The sequence below is a fragment of the Ambystoma mexicanum genome, chromosome 9, assembly GCF_040938575.1.
Source record: "Ambystoma mexicanum isolate Mex_15411 chromosome 9, UKY_AmexF1_1, whole genome shotgun sequence".
Taxonomy (NCBI): Eukaryota; Metazoa; Chordata; class Amphibia; order Caudata; family Ambystomatidae; genus Ambystoma; species Ambystoma mexicanum.
Window position 1 is genome coordinate 255,893,300 of NC_090931.1, and position 17,136 is coordinate 255,910,435.

The 17,136-nt window shown below is 46.2% G+C and overlaps 1 protein-coding gene across 1 annotated transcript in view; it reads right to left on the minus strand.

Moving 5' to 3' along the window:
- DNMT3L (DNA methyltransferase 3 like) overlaps positions 1–17,136 on the minus strand; it is a 441,537-nt gene that overhangs the window by 206,787 nt on the left and 217,614 nt on the right. The gene's annotated exons all lie outside the window — the stretch shown is intronic.

Sequence of the window (17,136 nt, forward strand, 5' to 3'; positions counted from 1 at the left end):
CCTGCACTATGAAGCGTAGAAACATTTGGTGTTTCTTGTGAATGGGGACGTGGAAGTAGGCGTCGTCCAGATCCAGCGACGACAAGAAGTCTCCTTTTTCCAGTTGGCCGAGCCCATGTTGCAATGTGACCATCCTGAATTTTTGGGACTTGAGGTATTTGATCAGACGTCGTAGGTCTAAGATGGGCCTCCAGCCCCTCGTCTTCTTTCTGACTAAAAAAGTATCTGTAATAGACTCCAGAGCCCGGAGCCACTGGGGAACTAGTTCTATCCCACCATTTTGCAGCATGGCTCGCACCCGCACCTCCTTCAAGAGCTGACGGATGTGCTGCTCCTGACAGGCCACCAGGGGGATCCGCGGACACATGTGCTGAAACTCCAGGGTATATCCCTGGGTGAGAGCGTCCAGCACCCATCTGTCGGTGGTGATCTTTTTCCACTCACTGACGAACCTCATCAGCCGGCCTCCCATCCGGGTACAAGGGTCGGACTCGATGTCCCGGTTGGTTCAGGCTTGCTTCTGCACCGGTGTCCTGCCCTCTGGGCAACAGCGACGCTGTCCTCCACCACCAAGGGCCTGGGAACGGCCTCTGTAGGATTCACGTGTCCTGGATCTGGAAGGCTGATGGTACGATGAGGAGAAACCTTTGGAAGACCTGCTCGACTTTCCTCTGAAGGAGCGAAAAGAAGAGCAGTGCTGCTGACGGGTGCCCAGGGGTAGCAGGCCGTCTCCGTATCCACCTTGATGGCCTGTAGGGACTTGTCAACGACCTTCCTGAAAAGGTTATCTCAGTCGAAAGGCATGTCCAGTCACTTTGCTTGGACCTCCTGGCAGAAATTCATGGCCTTCATCCAGCCTTGGCGATGAAGGCAGACACAGTTCCCCATCTGCCAGAACCCTGTGTCGTCAATGTCCAGCACCACTGTGATGGCGTGATCCAACGCTACCTCCCCTTCCTGGAAGAGAGCGATTGCTTCCATCCTCTTGTTGTCGGGTAGGAACTCGAAAATCGGACCCAACTTGTACCACAGCTCCCTGTCGTACCTGGCTAGGATCACCAGTGCGTTGGCCACCTTGATGGTGGACGCCACAGTGTAAATCACCTTCCTTCCCATGGCGTCCATCTTCTTCCTCTCGCTGTCCGGAGGGACTGAAGATGACGAGGAGGGGTTAGATGACCGTTTCCTCGCGGCCACCGAAACCACTGAATCCGGCGATGGTTGCGACCTCAGGCACTTGTGTGCAGATTACGACTCCCGGTACTTCTTCTCCAGCCTATCCCATTTGGCTGGAGCCGTGCAAGGGTACTTCAAGAGGGTCAGGCCCTCCTCCCACACGTCCTTCAGAAGGGGCACCACCATGATTCCTCTTGGCCTCGCGCCTCTGGTACAAGAAACCCGCCTTCCTGGTTTCTTCGGGCACAAGCTGGAATAACTTGGAGGCTCTGGTGATCATGGAATGGAATGACCCCACCTCATCCGGTGGGGACGCCCCAAGTTGCGGTGCCCCGCCACCCACTGTGACGATATCCTCATTGTTGTCCATCGTTTTCATGGCCGTATCTGTCCTCGTACCAGTGTCTGGGTCTGCTGGGGGAGAGGGGGCCCGACGTGGATGTGGAGGCTAAAATGTGGGTGTCGGATGATGCTTCCTCTTCTTCGCTGGTGGCTGATCGGGAGTCTGGGGGATCATTGGAACCAGGCCCTGTGGCATCCTCTTCTGGATCTCTGACACCAAGGTGTGGAGTGTCGACAGGATGTCCAGAGACACATCCCTCGGCGGACATGGCGTGATCGGAACACTAGGCCCTGCGCCGTCGTCACTGTCATCGTCCTCCTCTTCCACTTCCTCGTGGACCGTGTGTAAGGACTCCAGGTCCTCATCATCTGTGGACGAAACTTACATGGTTTGGGCCACAGCCTGGGACTGATCCGGAGCCTCCTTGCCCCCCCTTTTTTCCACCTTGAGGGGCTGGAATCGGGTTCTGAGACGGTATCCCCTTTTCCGGCGTGCCAGCAGACTTTGCCAAAGTCAGTGTAGCGATTTCACGCCTCGGGTGCAGGGATACCTTCTGCGCTGTGGGGGCTTCCTTCACAGGGTCAGCCCCCTCAGCCTTTGTGTGAGCAGCCGCCACCAACTCTATCATCGATGAAGTCTTATTCTGTGCTGATTGGGCCTTCTTGGGCAGATCGGCCTTCTTCTCCTCCGTCCGCAGCTTCTCAGGCTTCTCCCGTAGTTTAGACAGGTTGAACGATTTCTTTTTCGAGGCGGAGGGTGAAGTTGATCGCGCCCTGTCCACCGTGGGACCCGCTTCCGCGGTGACCCCAGTGGACCCGGACTTGCGATTCTTGGCCTTGTCTTGGACCCTCACGGATGAAGCGCCCTCAAAGGACTTAGAAGACCGCTCCCCGTACCGGCCGGTCCTGGATGAGGCATGACCCTGCCCGGAGCACGGGGCAGAGGCCTTGGCATTCAGCCACGCCGCCAGTCTACTGTGCCTATCCTTCGTCGTCTTTTTGGAGAAACCGAGGCATATCTTGCACTCTCCTCCCTTGTGGTCTGGATGCCGGCAGTAGAGGCATTGCAGGTGCTTGTCATCAACAAACACATTCCGTATCCTGCACTTGGTGCAGGACTTGAAGAGGGATCGTCCCTCCTTCTTCTCTCTGTCATGGTCGGAGGGCGCGAAGCAGGCCGTATGACCTTCTGGAATCTTTGAGGGTCTTCTCCTCTGAGGGGCACTGAAATTCACCGACAACGGATCACTACTGTCGGCAGATGGAGAAGAGAGCACACGGGCTCTTTCGGAAAAAAACAGAACCTTTTCCCATCGAAAACACAGAAAAACGTAGAAGTGGCTCACAGAGCACACTTGAGGACTCTCAACACTGAAGCATGCAGTAAAAATCTGAAGATGGCTGCCAGAGGAGGTGCTTAGGGAGAGGGATGCCATTGGATTGGGGCAGTATGATCCAGTGGGCAGTGATTGGTTTAAAGGAGAAATACAGTTTGTAAGTGAAAGTGAAACTGTCTTTTCTTTTACCGAGTATTCCGAGCCTGACGAAGGGGAATATTCATGAACATTTGAATCCATGTCAGACCCCATGCTGGAGAAAACCTTCATGTATATAGCTCTGAATATCTGCTCCAGATCTCACTATACTGGTACATACCACCTGATTTCTCCAACATCGTCTCCTTGAATATTTCCAGTGTTGGCATATCATTGAACCAACTAACCAGTCCTCCAGGTTTTTTCTGAGATTCAGTCAGTGAGCCACATTCAGGGAATGGGTACATGATGGTGTAAGTATTGTATTACAATGATGGCACCCATGACGGTGGTACAATAACATGTGGCTAAAGCCTCAGCATTTATTATAGTCCTACATCATCATGGGATGCATCTTTGGCTGATGTCCATTACAAATGGTGGATTACTTTCTGATGACTCAGCCTCATTAAAAGAGCCATCCTCCATGCAACACTGCATTAAGAGGCTCTGATCACATATTACCTGACAGATCCATGCATTTGATCGCTGCCTGATCTCTGCTAGAAGAAGCAAGTCATTGCATTTCCATTCGGTCTTTAAGAAGCTCTCCCAGACTTGCTGCCCTAGCCATCTCAGATAGAGGAAGAGCAGCTCAAAGATGCTCAAAAGGGAGAGCTTTAGCCTCATTCCAGACATCCTCTATCCTGATGATATACGTCAAAAACGATTTCTTTCATACCCAGTTTCATACATGGGGGCAAGACACAGAATGTCGTGCTGCATATATGGGACAGCACACTTACGGCTGCCAACTTGGAGGGATAACTCCTCTTACTCCTTCACCTCTCAGTGGCTTTAAATACGACAGGCCTACGATCTTGCTCTCAAGTCCTTCGATGATTGGCACCTTGCTGCTTTTTTTCCTTCCTACAAGATAGCTTATCAGCAGTCTTTTTTGAGGAATTCCAGAAAAACATTTTGATTTCCATTGGATCAACTGACACTGCCCCAACAAGCCTTTCACACACTTAGTAATGTAATAATCCGGCATGTGTCAAAGAAAGACTATGTAAATGCTCCTTTGGGGTCACTAGTCCTTAACAAAAGAACAAGCTGTTGAGCTGCTGAGATCAGTCATTTGCTTTTTAGGAAAAGCCTTCCATATCACATTCCCTGAGCATAAATTCAGATTTCTCCTCTTACGCTCTTATGTTTGTCCTATTCAACGACACTGTTTTGAGTTAGAGGATGCCTAGAGCCTTTAAATGGTCCATTGATTACTGAGCATGCCTTCTGCATCTAGTTACTCACTTACTGCTCGGTGAAGTGCTGTACAATGTTATGAAGTTACTGTTAGGCAATACTCTGCTCTGCCAATTAAAAACAAAAACTGCATTACAAAACATCAGATTAAAGCAGCCCTGCTGTTAAGTGTCGGTGCTGTCTCAACTAATGTATTGCCACTCTGCTGAGAAGGTAAACGCTATGTTAGCAGAGCTGAGATTCTAACCTGTGATGTGCAAGTTAAACTCATTTTATTTTTACAGTAAGCATATTTCTCTGTGAAGCTTTATACACAATCTTGGGATCCAGGGCCTTTCAGATAGTTATATATCACTGCACAGACATCTGGGGCCCCTTATGAAACATAGATTATTTGGCTAATAAATATTAGCCAATTAATCTATGTTTCATAAGGGGCCAATGCTGCTTGGAGAATTGTAGTCCAGGGATAAGGTATACCTGATTTATGGCTGGCTCTGCCCCAGCCCTGATGAAGTCTGTGAAGACTATCATATATGAAAAATAGGAGAGTGAGAATGATCAATATAGGTGCCTCATTGATGGCACTACGGCCTAATTTCTCTCCAAGAAATGACAGTTTGCCTCTGACAATGTGCATCATACTTGCTGCAGTGTTTTCGAGGGGAGTTCAGATACTACCTAATCAGTGTGTGGTCTCATAGCTAACGTGGAATTGGGGGCAAAGAGAAGACACCCCCATAGTTAGGAAGGAACCTGAAGATCCCTCCATCTAGACCCAAACACCCAGTTAAGAGAAGGAAGATGTATCCTTTAAGGAAACAAGGTTGCAGCTGGTTAATCTCCCTGGCAAGTGTGCGGCTACATTTGTTTCTGTGGTACCTGTTTCAGAGAGGTCAAAGGGAAAAAAGCGAGCAGAGCTCGCTCAGTTCATGGGACCCTCGTGGATACAAATTTACAGAGAACAATGAAAGAAAAGAAGAGGAATTATTCACATGTTCACCAGGCAGTAAAAATACATTTTCTAGCGATAACCGCACACCACACAGTCAACATTTTTTTAGAATACCACACTAGAGCATTTCAACGAGGAGCAATTGATGTAATTCACTCTGGCAAAGAGTTAAAGCTACAAAGATAAACCGAAAGGTCCTCAGAATCCTCTAAGGGACCATCAATGCTCAACTCAAAAACTTTATAGATTTTTTAATACAATATGCAATCACACTAAGTTTTAATATAATACTGCAAACCACAGTCCAAAAACATTTTTTATAAAAGTCTAGATAAATTGTATATTTTATGTGTGTAAATAGATCCAAGCCCAAACATCATTTCAGCTCAGCAATTGAGCTATCATTAAATAACAAAGTAAGATTTACAAATTGTTCAACAGAGCCTCATACAAAATACAGAATATATTAATGTATCCATCACAACATGGCGCGTTTCAGTCACTGCGCTCGAAAAGCGTGGTTCTAACATACGTATGACATACTCGCGTAAAAGCGCAATATGTCACATGCGGCAGACATTAACTCAATGGTTCAAACTGCATGATGTCAATACAGTAATTGTGCACAACATCCAAAATTCATTTTTGGTTATGAACATGCTGAAAAAGTTTTTATTACTGAATCCTAAAAAACTGGTCGGCATCATAAACTACGATGTAGTGTTTCGGTTTCATAGTAAAATCAGACAATCAAAACTAGATACAAGATACACAATCAGACATGTAAGAAAACATGAGCTGTCCATCATTGTAAATATGCATTAGAATAAATAAATGCAAATCCAGATGCAACATTATAGAAAAATGCAGGAATGTGTAATTTACAAAAAATTATGTAGTTCATTATGATCATTCAGACCATGAGGCATTAAAGTATCCAGATAATCAATCCAAAACGCTTCACGTTGTGCTAAAGGTTTCTCGTAGTTGCCCCCTCTTTTCCTTTCTTGTACTACCTCTTAAACACATACCTTGGCTCTTTAACACTTACCTTACTCCGCTGGCATGCATCATTTCCTCCTTCTCCCCGAACTTCCAGTGCTACGCAGATGACACTCAACTCTTCTTCAAACTTCCTGCTGACCCCCTTGCTTCTTCCATCATCCCAGACTGCCTATCTGCTATCCAGTCCTGGTGTACTTCCAATGATCTCTGCCTCAATGCCAGCAAGACTGAGATCCATCCTATTGGGACCCCTGCTCCCTCTTTCTTCCCCTCACTCTGGCCAGGCTTTCCCCCTTCTCCTTCAGCTGAAGCCAAAATCTTTGGAGTCATCTTCGACTCCTCTCTCTCCTTCCTCCCTCACATTCAGGACATTGGGGGTCATTACATGTGCGGCGGTAAGGGGTGAACGGCGCCGGTAAGGATGCCGGTGCCGTTAACCACTTACCGCCGCATTACGAGGTCCCTTAGCGGTTCCCGCTAAGGACAGCTGGTTTTACCAGCCGCCCTTAGCGGGAGCCGCTAAGGGCGGCTGGTAAAGGGACTAAAGGACCAGGGAGCTAATAACGGGCTCTATGGGGGCTAGAATGGGAATGGGGATGGGTATTTTGAATGGGGACTTACCGGGTCTTCCAAGGTTGGAATGGCCCGGTAAGTCCACATTCAAGGCACGAGTTTGGAGGCAGCCATGCCGCTAATAGCACCATGGCTACCTCCAAACTCGTAATGACCCCCATTGCCAAGCAGTCCAACTTTCAACTTTTCCTTCTCAAATTAATTCTACCTTTCCTCACTTTCCCCAGAAGCTCAAAGTTACCAGAGATCTGGTTCTCTCTAGGCTTGACTACTGCAATAGCCTACTCTTGAATCTACCCTCTTCCTCTCTGCAACCCCTCCAGCTAATCCAAAATAGGGCAGCAAGACTTATCCTTGGGACTGCATCTCTCCTGCCCTAAAAACTCTTCACTAGCTCCCGGTTGCTGCACAGATTAAATTCAAATCCATCTGCATCATCCACAAGGCTGTCTGGGGCCAGGGACCAAGCTATCTGCAACTTGCTATCACTAAATATTCTCCCTCTAGACCTCTACGTTCCTCTGGTACCAACTCTCTGTTTGTGAAGCGTTTCGCTAAACAGAGGGCCGGAGGCCGACCTCTTGCTTCAGCCGGCTCCCTCTTGTGGAACAGCCTCCCCTTCCTCTTCGTCTTGAGCCGGACCTCCTCAAATTCCAGAAGCTCTTCAAAACTTTCATTTTCACTTCCTCCTTCCCTTCTTCCCTCCTCTGCTAATCTCACAGTCGCTGCGATTGGTGACCAGGGCCCTTAAGTGTCCTTGGGCCCTGGCCTCCCGCACCCAATTACCTCAGCTTCTGCCTACACACAGCCCTTGCCTTGGCACCCACTGGCCTACCCCCACTGTAGGTCTGCACTTACCCACTTATTGCAGCTCAATGCTCTCTAGCACTTACTATACCTGCCACTTACATCTGCTGCTCACCCACAAGCACGTACATTCCAGCACTTACCCCACTCTCTCCTCCCCTCTTCTCTCTTTGCACTTGCACGTTCTGAATACTCACAAGGCCTAGTAGGTTCATCTTTATTCCCCAGTGTATGTATTGTTTTCTATCCCATGTTCCCTCTCTGTTGCCATGTGGGCTCTTTGAAACACAATTTACTTGTTGTATAAGCGCCTAACAAATTCACAATAAATAAATACTTGAAGCTAAGGTATAATGATTCTCAATGCAGTGTCAAGCTAATGGAGAGGTGGCATTCTTTAATCGAATTGATGAACAGTGTTCGTTCCAACAAAATTTGACTTTTTGATTGGTTTTACCTACATAATAGTTAGCACAGGGACATTTAATCCCATAAATGACTCCCGGATTTGAGGGGCACGGTCCTGCTGGAAAAATTCTAACGGAAATTAAAAACGCATCTCTTTGCCTAAATTGTTCTTACTGCTGCTATTATTTAACTTCCTTTTAGGACTTGTTGCTGTGCTTGTGTGTCTTTTTTGCCTTTGTTCTTGTTTTAGTGTTAGCACCTTTATGCCTATCGGACTGGTTATATAGGCTCTTTACAAATAATACAAAATGAATAAAATAAAAAAGTAAACCTATAGCCATGTTCAGATATAATGAACACATGGCTTAGATTGTTACTTCTCCTGCAGCTGAAGATAGGAACACTAGGAAACAAATGGTTGATGGATCCGTCATGTGTGATCTGATTCCAATTTTTCAAAACAGATCATTTAAAAAATGAGCTTTAGTTAGAATATTCAGTCACATATATCAAGTCTGGGCTGGATGTCTTGGGACAAACATCTAGAACAGATGGTCTATCCTTAAGAGAGGAGACAGGGAGAGTCTTGGGTATACTTTGAGTTGATTATTTGGGTGTAGATGGTTCAATGATTAGTGAGTAATTCCTACTTTTGCATGTAGGTCTGTGAATACTGGCAATACCTGTGGTGGAGATTCATGGTTTAGCTACTCAATAGATTTGTGGTAATGATGTTACCCTCATGGATGTGAATGGGGCAGTTATTATATGAGTTTCCTTGTCTTCTCTTGCAGGGAGGACAGCCTATAAGAAATGTATCTTTTTGTTGATTAAGTCTAAAGGGTATTATCAATATATTATCCAAGCAGAGTGAGAGGGTGAGCTTTGGAATTGTTTAAGTGTAATAATTTCTATATTACTGTTACTCGTTAGCCTCACATACTTCTGAAGAAGGTCGAGGGACCGAAAAGCCTCAAGTTATGATTCATGCATTAATGTATTCTGTACTCTGTATGAAAGCAAAGCGAATACTGAATCCTAAAGATAGGAGCAGCCTACGGACTGATTAGGGATTAGATCCGATGCAGAGCTTCAATAAGCTCAGCGACCCTCCATGGCATCTGCAAGGCTCCGGAGAGAAGAAGCCTGGAACGCCGACCCTTGAATATTTGGAATGGCGACCTCCGCTGAGAAATGGAGGAGAAATAGAGAGGAAAGGGATAACAACTTGGAACAAATACTGAAAGAAATAGAGGAAAATCTCAGCCACAAAGCTGGAAAAGAGAGATAGTTCTGTCTTTTCCAGCTTTGTAGCCGAGAACGAGAAGCAGCCTTGCCAGTGAGGAATCCTGATCAGATGATACTTCCAGAAGAGCTTCAGCCAAGGGACCCCCCCACAAATGAAGAACATCCTTCAATCAGCTGTGCAGTCCAGCTCAAGGATGGAACCCAGAGAATCTGCCAGAATAAACTAACTACTAGCAGTGGGAACGTTATGTGGCGAGCTGGTTCATGGAACCCATGAGTGCTTGACTCTGGTCTGTGGGAGGCCGAGAGAAAGGCGCAAGACCAACTTGAAACATTGGCGCACACATAGACCCAAAGAATGACAACAGATGTCCTATCCCCAAAGAGGCCACAGGGAGGGAAGCAGAGGTGTTGGCTCAGAAGAAGGCCCATGAGGGACATGGCTAGAGAAAGCCAACATCTGGGCCCAGGTGGAATTGGAATGTCATGCATGAGTGAAGGTGGGTACCCTCACCAGGGAGGGACAGCTGAAGCACTTGCTTGCAACAAAGATGAAGACTTCATTCCAAAGGAAGCTGAAGCCATAGCCATGGACTGAGTGGAAAGTGAAGCCCTGATCCAAAAGCAGGTAGAAGCCCGCAGTCCAGAGACAGTCATTGGCAGTGACACAAAAAACAGCCCTGGAAAAAATGATGGGCTCAACTCAGAAGACTGAGGCAAAGGACCACCAACTGACTGAAATCGGGGTTAGTTGGTGTGGTGAATCTACCCAGGGTTTGGAGGCATCCTGTGACACACTTAAGGGCAATCATGAGAATCTTCTCCCATCTAACTTATCCGAGGAGCCCACTAGGCCTACAAGCGACTGTAGCCCTTTCTTAGACATCTCGGGTTCCCCTAGCATAGTGGAGAACCGATGCCATGGGAATTTCCCCAGTCCCTGAGTCCTGATAGGTCCACCCCAGACAGAAAAGAGGTACAGCAAGGGCTAGGAGCACTATTCCTTCAATCAACCTGTCTCACTGACTGAGGGGGTGTCAAAAAGAAGAGATGGGAATATGTGACAAAATGTTATCATGTGATATAATTGTTAAAACAAAACATTTCTGGGGAAGCAATATTGTTTGGACCCACTATCCAGCCATTTCCGTACATATTCTAGGAGTGGAGTTTGTTTAAATAATTCTACCAATCCTAAAATATGTTGGGTATGGTGTTTAGTGAGTAAAAAAGGGATGCACAGCTGCCGAGAGCCAGAGGGAACAAAGTGAAGAAACCCCCTTTGTATGGAGGGAGCCTGAAGCTCCTTCCATCAAGTCCCAAACATCCAGCATAGGGAAAGATGACTTTCCATTTAAGGCAAAACAAAGTTGCAGCATGTTGGTATTCCCGGTAATAGTGCGTTTACATTTGTTACTGTGGTAGCATTACTGGAATGATCCAAGGTAACAACTTACAGTTCCTCCACAGCTTGCGAGACCCAGGTAGATATGAAATTACAAAGAACAATGAGAGGAAAGGTGTTCACCACGTCTTTAAGAAAATAAATAACCCTTGTTCTCTCGCTCTTCCTAGCATCATGGAGATTACAAAGGAGCAATTTCCCTGTGATAAATGTTTCACAACAAACCAAACGTATTGGATAGCTTTACAGGCTTACAGGTGGATTTTTGGATTCTCACTTTGTACGCTTGAAAGGAATGAGGGCCCAAACTGAAGCAGGTAGCATTAGCAGGGCTTCCAGGGAAAGGGGAGGAGAGCACTTATATGTTCAGTCCATGTTACCCTGAGCACATTGCCCAATCATAGAGTGGGCCAGCGCACAAAGTCTGGGTGCAACCAATGTCCTCAAGTACCAACCGAGTGGAGGAGTGACCAGGCTTTAAAAGTCAACCAGCAGTGCCAATCCCTGGGAAAGCTGGAAGTAGGAGAGCAGCAGAGCCTAGGAGACTCCTGCCCGGAAGACCCCAAGTGTGGAGCGCACGCAGTGGAGTCCAGGAAGGAGCATGGAAATAAGTTTGAAGTGTAGGGTAGAGAGGAGGGAAAGACTGTCTTGGACCTAAAGGTTTCAGTGTTAGAAGAGGGGGTGGTGGTAGTGTACAACAGGCAGGAGGGACTTGTTCATGGGAGAGAGTGGGCGAGATTCCTGGGAAGTGTAGAAAGAGGGTTATAAGGCTGTAGAAGAAAGCAAGGGGTACCATCTGGAAATAAAACAAAAGAGTTCCTGGACAGGAGAGAAATATTACCTCATGTCTCTGGGGGATAGGTCAGGGGTAACGTTCTCGCCTTGGAAGCAAGACGACACGCAGCACCACAGGTCCAATCCCCGGGTCCACGCTTAGAAACCTCTGGGTATTAAGCGCGTCATAAATAACCTATCATATCATATCATATATCATGGCGATGGTGCAGGATGTTGTTCGGTTAAAGGAGATATAGGCCCTCATTACAAGTTTGCCAGTCAGGAAAAAAGTGCTGATAACAACAGTTACCAGCACCATTTCCGGACCGACAAACTACAAGTCTGCCGGTAGGGGCTGTGAACTACCGGCAGGCCTGACCTGCAGTAGTTCTGGCCTGTACCAGCAGAGTTTTCACTGAAGCACCGGCACCGTCACTAATGGTGCCGGTACTTCATGGGTCCCATTCCTATGGAGTCCTATGGGACTCCATGGGAATGGGCACTCAACGGCTTTCCGTCGACCGTAATATCCCAGTATTACCGGGATATCAGGCAGCGGAAACGGGCCAGCGAGACTGGCGGGTTACCGGCAGACTCATATGAGGGCCATAGACTTGACAACGATGTAGGTAGATATTACTAGAGGGAGAAGGAGAAGGAAGGGAGATACCATCTAGGAGGAGGACAAGATAGATGTTGATCGGGATAGAAAAAAAGGGTCCATCAACTGAGAGAGGAGAAAGAGACTGGATTAGACATTTGTCTTGGGGAGAAGGAGGAGAGCCAATGTTTAGGATAAGAGCATTGTTTTGGAGAGGAGAAAGGAGAAGACACAATGACACATTTCATTGAGAAGTAGACATACCATGAGAAGGTGGTTAGCAGGTAGATGAAAAGCAATTTCATCAGGATAGGAAGAGACCGAGCCACTATACAGGGGGATAAAGACAGACCATGGCAGGAAAGAAGGGGGGATGTTGCTTAGCAAGAGAGAATAGTGATGTTCCAGAGGTCTTTGTTGGTCCAGGGAAGATTGTAGAGGTGGGTGGAGGAACATGACACTCCCAATAAGACGTGGGACAGGGAAGAACACCACGTACTAGCTAGGATGGAGAAGGGTTAGAGAGAGAACATTTTGAGGAGAAGCGAGTGGAAGGTGAGAGTAGGGCTACACTTTTCCACAAAACCATACTACTACAGGTCATCTCACAAATGCCAGCCTTGCAGCTGAACAGGTGGGAAGTTCCTGCTGCACTACCAGGTGGGCACCCAAAGGAAGAAACCACAGCAGGCAGGGAGACCACAGGAACACTTACCCGCTGGGGACTGGTGGGTACTGTGAAATACATGAGTGTATCTGACATATCAAACCGCTAGAAACCCATTTACAGGTGGCCAATGAAGGGCTGATCCACCCAGATCCCAACTCTAGGGGTGAAAAATCGGGAAAGGCTCACCGGGATGGGGGAACCCGAGGTTGTACTCGGGGAAATAACCCACGGGAGACGCTGTATTGTACTGAGGGAAAAGCAGAGGAGGACAAAATCCCTGAGGCTTTTGTAGGATACAAGACCTCTACCTCGCCTCCTGACATTAAAATCTCTCCTACCCAGATCAAATGACCCTTCCATCCAAAGCCAATCCTCTAAGATGTCCAACCCGCTTGCACTTGAAGATTATCCATCCCAAAATCCCTATTTCCCTACGTCCTACCCAAATACTCCCAGTAATTTTCCTTCCCGTCCCTCTGATTATTATTTCCTGCACTCCCAACCTGCTCATGCAAAACACTATTGTTCCCACAATCCCTTTTTTTAATTTCATGATCCTAGCTACTCCCGTTTGCCTCACAAATCCTCCTACCCATTTCAAAACACCCCTAATATGAGGGTTGTAATTCCATATATCACTGTTTCCCCATCCTACCTCGTAGAACAATCTGACACTCCAACCCCCACCCCTTTCCGACTCGAACACATTTTTGCCCCACGAAAGAAGGCAGACACATAAAGCTGTTTACCTGACATGTCCTGAAACAAGGGTCAGGCAGAGTCAGGCAATTGACGAGAATCACACACACCTGACGGCCATTTCCCTTCCCCACAGGGATAAAAGGTGGAGCAAGCGACGAGACAGCTATTCAGACCCGGCAGTTCAAGAGGAGGAGAAAGGCTTCACATATCGAGAGGCTGACGAGGAGAGACGTGACCTTTCCCTTTTCGACAAAACCGAGCAATACCTCTGCAGATGGAATAGCAAGAATGAGGACAATAGCCCAAGTGTTCTGCAACAGATGCCGATGATACACAGAGCGCATCTACACTGATAGGTAGGAGCGAGGGAGGCTCCTGCTACCATGGTACCAGCCTTGACTCAAGATATGAGGAAAAGCCAAGTGGTTCATCACAGCTGGTGAGTCGAAGGGGGAACCGATAAGAACCGGGCTGTGGTGAATGAAAGTCGCAAAGTGAGACATGTTGAAAGAACTAAAAATGATAAAGGGGAGACCAGCTGCAGAAGGGGACCGGCACCACCTGGCTGCTGCTTTGAGAGACTCTGGTCAATCCCCATTTGAGTGGAACTACAGATTCCAGAAGGTTGTAGGAGAGCTGCCAACATAGGTCAAAGTGATCATACAGGAGGTCAAGCAACTGAAGAGGAAGTAAGGGAAGTGAATCCCGCTTCATGGGAAAGCAAGGTAAGTGAATCCCGCTTTGTGAGAAAGCAAGGGAAGTGAATACAGTAAACATTGAAAACAAATGTGAAATTGCCAAGAGTGAACCCGGAAGAGGGATGCTGACGAAGAGGGGGCAAAGTCTAAAGTCCCAAGAAACAGTGTGTTGACAAGAGTGAACCCGCCCAGGGGATGTCCACTGGAACTGTTTAAAAAGACATTAAGATTTCTGAAGCAAGAAGTATTGCAAGACAAGGGGATGGGAATGTCATTTGGGATCCACGCATGGCCGATAGAGATCCAGGGGTGGAAAGCTATCACCCAAAGTATACGTGAAGCAGAACTTTATGTTTGTTTGTTGGATACATCAGGCCTCGAAGGCAAGAGACTTTTTAATGCAAAAAGACTTTACTATCGAAGAACCTGCTAGCTGGAACGGAACTGTCGGTTCATGCTGAGAAAGTCCCACCTTGTCCCATGCTAAAAATGTGGGGAAGGGAGACCTCAAGACAATCACATCTTGACTTTTTATTTGAACACTGTTTCCTTTATTTTGATACCCTATCGCACACTCTTTCTGTAATTAGTTGTAAGGAATTGGCAATAGTTTCTTTTTAGTACAGGCCCTCGTATTTTGACACAACGCCCCTAGGAGGGTCTCATTTTTCATTTGATGGTCAACGCTTGCTCCCATCTTAGGTTTAGGTTTAAATTAGCCATTTTTCCAACCTGTATACAGTTTAATATATACCCTTGAACTGTGATCACTTGTGTCTGTCTACTGTTGCCACCATGAGTTCGTTACATATAGTGTCACGGGTGGGATATGACTCAATTGAAACTAATTGGTGACCCTGCCAAAAGGAAAACCAGAATCCCAGGAGAACCAATTCTGAGTAAACAGATCAAACTTGAACTGTGATCACTTGTGTCTGTCTTTACTGTTGCCACCATGAGTTCCTTACAGTATGGAGCCTGGGAAACTGCAGCCCGAGAATAGAGTCAGAGGACCAGATGACCGTTTCCCTGGAAGTCCCAAGAGGTAAAGATTTGTCCTCCTTGAAGAGGGAAGACTTTGTGGACACTTATTTTATTTTGACACTGGAGGACTTGAAACATTTGATATGCCCTTGCCACCAGTCTTTGGAATGTGTTGCGATTTGGTACACTGAACACTTTATTGGAGAACCCCTTTGGAGCAAGAGGAGTAGTCCATATTCTGTTGAACCCTTGATTCCGGACCCCACAGGCCCCTAATCATGTTAGACCTGGACACTTGGAAGTATTATCGTGACAGTTTATTTTATAATCACAGCTACCATCCAGACTCTGTATTTGTTGAGTTTTACCATCACCGTGACAAAGTCCTTCCAAGTGTACTAAAAAGTGAATAAAAACTCTTGAAACATCGTCTTTGTGTCATTGGTCTCAGTTCTCGGAGTACAGTGACAGGCCGTTGTCCTACCGACAAGTCACAGCTTCAAAGGAGTCACCATTGAAAATTCTGAGAGCCAGAATCACTTACCAAGATTGGACAACAGAGGGAAAGAATTAACCATCTCCTTTTACCAGTGCTTATTTATGGTTGATGTCTCCCTCCTGAGACAAGCGTCTTTGGCAGACCTTGTGCACATGTTGGAAACCAACCTTCCTCTGAAGTAAGACGCTGACAAGAGTTGTCTCTCGACAACTGAATAAATGTATTCTTGATCATTATATCAGTCTGGTTTTAGTTTTGAATGAAGCATGCAGAGCCAAAATTGCAGGAATTAGACAATGGCACTGTATCATGAATGCAGAAGGGACCTGCCTGTGCTAATGTTTCTTCCAATGAACGTCTACAGAAATGACCAGAGGGGTGCTGTTTACTATTCTGGTAACCTGTTTGGTTATTGGAGTTTTTAGTGCTGGACTGTTTCACCTTCAGTGGTGAAGGGCGGGGAGGCTAGACCTCCACTTGTCCTCAATCCACTTCAGGGCTCCCCAAATATTGATCCAGGTGCCCAGATAGTTAATTGCTTACAAGTTTATTGCAGAGCCTTTCCTGCTCTCTGAGCTTGGTATTCCGATAGATCAGCATGCTTATGATACTCAACAATGCCTACCTTCTGATGTCCTCAATTCCCTAGTTAAACATCTGAATTTTCAGAGGATGGAAGAATATCTAGGCAGCCATTCTTTACCAACTGAACAAAATACCCATGAATTCACAGTTTATTCCTAATTAAAAAAGCATGCTGTTGAGGGAGTTAGTCCCAATTAGATCTCCTGCATGAAATCCATGGATTTTGCTCTGAATACCCTTCATTGCATGAATCTTTGAAAACATGTATACAATGTGTTATTTCACCTTATTGCTCTACAGTGCATCCAGGTATAAACTCATACATCTGATCTGAAAAAGTGGCTGCAGTTTCTTGTGATTGTTCATCATTAGAGAATTTTGTTCTGTGTTACAACAGCTGACTTTCATGATGTAGATTTACTGATATTGAATGCCAAGAGCAGTGAGTACACTACCCCAGCACAAGACAGCAGATATGGCTCTCATTAGCCGGGATATAGTCAGTTTACAATCGCTTGCCACTAGCCAGAGTATCCTCTATGGTTGGAAGATAAGCTCAATCCCTCTTGCTCCACACAAAGCTTTGGAAACTGACACTCATTCTCCCTCTAAACAGTTAATTCTAAAACAATCTTTCCCAGGGGATTCAGTTGCTATTTGAAATAGTAATTTTATGATGCATTTTTCTAGCATGTTCACATGTAGAGGTTGCTAATGGATATGTTTTGGGTTGTAAGTTCAAAAAAAGAATACATTAATCTAGGTTTGCTTGTGTACGTGATTTGGTTTCTTCATAAAAAGGCTATTAAACTGAACTGATAACATGTGCATAGTATTCTTAAAAAACATAATTCATGCAAAGGAGATCAATATTTACCCCTTGCGTTCACCTTTTTTTGTAACTCCCAAACTTTATCAAGTATTTCTGCTTTTTTTTTCTCTTCTGGCACCTATACACAC